At 36.1% G+C, this 3,767-nt stretch overlaps 1 protein-coding gene across 2 annotated transcripts in view; it reads left to right on the top strand.

The window, feature by feature from the left end:
• Window positions 1-902: 902 nt before the first annotated feature.
• Window positions 903-3,767, top strand: part of kcnj13 (potassium inwardly rectifying channel subfamily J member 13) — a 12,650-nt gene continuing 9,785 nt past the window's right edge. For both annotated transcript variants that reach the window (XR_001309505.1, XM_014000022.1), the window contains exon 1: window positions 903-1,250. The gene's annotated coding sequence lies outside the window, so the exon portion shown is untranslated. The remainder of the gene's footprint in view (window positions 1,251-3,767) is intronic.

Here is a 3,767-nt window from a genome sequence, read left to right as displayed (position 1 = left end):
TGTCACAAATTCTCCTAAATCACTCGTACGCACAACTTAACAACAAATCTGTGTACCAACGGTTCTTGCATGAGGCCCATTATGTCTGTCTGCATCTTCATGATGACCTGTTGAAGGATGGTTAACCTTATGGAAACAAAAAACCGTTTGTCAGAATTTATCCTAACATTTAAAGTCCAAAGGTCAGTAGTGTCTTTCATGCTACAACTCTGTACATAAAGTGATGAAAAACAGCCAGCTGACTATGATTATTACCATTCCTAGAGTTTGATGAAACTTGTTTCTGGTTGTTTTGATCGTTGGAGGTCAAAGACCAACATTCACATTTAGTCAACAGTCATGTGGCTCTGCTGTTCTTTTGCCCCCAGAAAGGAAGCTCTGAGTGATTTCTTGGTTAATATGTTAACTGTTTTTGTTTCACACGTCAATAAAGCAATGTGGTCAGTTAATGATAATTCTAACCAGCCAATTTATTTTAGTATATTTTAAATTATTTTATGTGCAAGTCCAAATACAGTAAAAACTGAAGAATAAGGAACATATTCTTAAATATTAGAAACAGAATACTTTCATTCTGAGTGATAATTGGTTTTGTTAGAGTAACTCCAGGGAAAGAAAACTGCCAGACAGAAACAACACTTTAGAGATAAGTTATACATAAAGAAAAGTCCTAGAGAAGACTAATCAGGAGTAGGCTAAGGTACAAGTTTGAACTGTGTACAAAAGCTGGATTAGTAAATCCTACTGAAACGTAAATCATTTGTAATATTTTTAAAGAAGTAAATACATTTACACTCTTTCTGTTGCTGTTTTTGAACCGTCCAGAGAAGAATGAATAAAAGAATGTGTTAAAACTGAAATATTCAGTGCCTCTGAGTTCTCACAGCAACAGCTGCAGAACATCAAGCAGCAACAAAGAGTTCACTGAATGAAATGTGACAAGGTGTTGTACCCCCCACCCCCAACACACACAGACCCCTCTCTATCTTCTGGGAACACTAATAGGCTCCCTGCAGAGTAATGTGACCAATCATCTGGCCCCGGAGCTTAGTGCTGCACATGGCGGTGGAGACTCCATCAGAGCACTGAGACCAGATCCAAGGCTCTGAAACGTCACCTTCTCTACTTCTTCATTAGAACTCATTATGGAACTTTAAACCTTATCCTCTAAGGACCCAGTTTCCTTTTCTTTTCTTCTTCAGAGCAGAGTTCAGACTTATAGTGAGGTGAACAGGTCTGAGACACTCCAGGTGAGTTGAACCATTCTGCTGTCCTTCGGCTCTGACATATCAACCATAAAACAGGACAATCTGTCAAAGATAAAACAGTAACACAACGGATTCATCAGTCACCACAAGGTTATAAACTTCAAGAAAGGCTTTATCTTTGGTTTCTATTTTACCTGCTAAAACCTTTTTACATCCCAGCTGTAGGCTAACACTTTAAAACTACTGAACATTTTATCTTTAAATGATTGTGAGACGTATTTAAGACATGTCTGTTGTGTGCTGAAACAGCTTTTAAAATCTGCTAATTAGGCAACAATACATGAAGTTCTCTGTACAACAGCACGAATACAAGAACATTTCATTATTGAACAGAGTCCAGGACACTTAGAGAGGTGTACAAACAACTCTTTTTAGACTTTGCAGTGCCGTAGTTATAGCTGTGCAGAAAATACTGAAACAACAAGAAATAAAAACACAAAGTAAAATTATGTCAAACAGTACAGGGAAACACTGAAAGGAGATGTTCTGGGTTCTGTACATTTTTCCTGCTAAATTTTATTTCTGATGTTTTGGTTTACAAACGTTGTTCACAGACATTCGCACCAGTTTCCCTTACTAAACAATTTCTGAAGTTACTTTTTGTTTCACAAATAATAGTCAATAATAGATTTTATGTGTTGAAATTCCTGGTTTTGGTTTGTTGTCTAAATAATGGTTTAGCTTTATAAATTCAAACACATGTAGGGATTTGTCTTCTGAACGCTTAAGGCAAAGTCTCAGAAATGAAAAAAACAAACAAACAAACAAACAACAACTACATTTTACCAGAATTAGGGTCACTATTAAAGGAAAATTAGGTCCTAAGTGATGGGCTCTAAATGTACAGATACAGATTACATATTAGAATACTTATGAAATATTTTTATTTCTAAATTGCTAGTAAAAGTTGTATATTCGATCATTTTATTAGAATTACATTATGTACACGCCTAAAAGAAGCTTCCAGTTCAATTCCATCTTCAACACAGATTTCTTGTTGGCATAAGTTGTACAAAACATCATAGTGTGACGGAGCCACTAACTCACCACTAACTCACCATTAACTCACCACTAACCATAAATTTGTCTTTTTATTGATACARATATTTACACAGCTCTCTGTTGATTTCTTTTTAACCTGATGAAACTGTGAATAATGGTTGGTTCCATCTCTGCTCAGCATTGACGTGGATGTTTGATATTCCACACTGCACTTCTTCCTTCAGATCCCTGCTGTAATTGGGGGAACCATGGCAGTCTGTACTGTGACAGGTGGGGTCCCTCCACCCCATCTGGACTGTACAAGGCTCATGTGTTTTCTTCTTGTTTAGTGAAGAACAAAGGTGTCACGTGTAATGCAACAATACTGAGGGGCCAAAGCTCTTCTCCTAATCCCCGATGTTTTTTAACAATTACTTTTTGAAATAGCTACTTTTACTTTTATTTCATTACATTTTAAAGCTAAAAATGATACTTTTACTTCCTTACTTTAAAATGTAACACCTAGTTACTTGTTACAACATTAAATATGTTTGAACTCATCATGAAAGATGTTTGTGCTCTAAAAAATGAAGAGTTGAATTTACTCAATAAAGTCACGTCAGCTGGTTCCACTGAGCCTAGTTGAGTAAACTGAGTAAATAATAAACATATATTGATCAATTTACTCAGCGTCATTTAGTGGAACCAGTTTGGTTCAGTAAATTCAACTGATTATTTCTTAGAGTGTGTAAAAGTACTTTTACTTTCCCAGTTTTTGTGAAGTTTTATGACTTTTACTTGAGTATTTTCTTGTCAGTGACATTTATTTTTACCAAAGTCATTTTCTGTTCATGTCATTTTACTTTTACTTTGTTATTTTGTAGACCTCTGCTTTCAACATGCTAACTTTGACCATATAATTGTTGTTTACACAGTTTTGAGATATCTTTGAATGTAAGGGAAAMTATCCTGACTGTTCTTTGGAAACATTATGAGCCTTTTACAAACCACTGAATGCAGCAGTATGATGTGTAGATCTGACCAAAACAAATAGGCTCCTCTGCAGTAAAACATCACTTAGTACTTTGAGATTTACAACTGTAAAGTGTCCTATCAATAGAAATTATTATGATTATTACTTTTTCTACAGATAGGTAACATTCTTTGGTCTTAAAGTGAAGATAAATGTATAAAGTCTCACATGGTACCATTCAAATGTCTGCCTCTCCCTTGTAATCAAATTAGTTTCCTCAACCAAACATTAGTGTTTTTATGAAGCGTCTGCATGTTGAGCAGAGACACATGGTGAAGGCAGGAATATATGGGTCCATCTGATCAACATGTGGTCGAACTCCTGCTGGACATTCAGCTTCAGCTCAGTCAGGAAACCATGTCAGGCCTGCAAACCTCCAACGGCAGCTTCCAGAAAAACTTGATACAAGAGGCAGGTTGTGGTGATGGTACTGTGATGGTACTGTGATGGTACTGTGATGGTACTGTGATGGTACTGTGATGGTA

The sequence above is a fragment of the Austrofundulus limnaeus genome, unplaced genomic scaffold, assembly GCF_001266775.1.
Source record: "Austrofundulus limnaeus strain Quisiro unplaced genomic scaffold, Austrofundulus_limnaeus-1.0 Scaffold2645, whole genome shotgun sequence".
Lineage (NCBI taxonomy): Eukaryota > Metazoa > Chordata > Actinopteri > Cyprinodontiformes > Rivulidae > Austrofundulus > Austrofundulus limnaeus.
The sequence above is the reverse complement of the archived record's forward strand: the minus strand, read 5'-3'. Positions and strand labels throughout refer to the sequence as shown.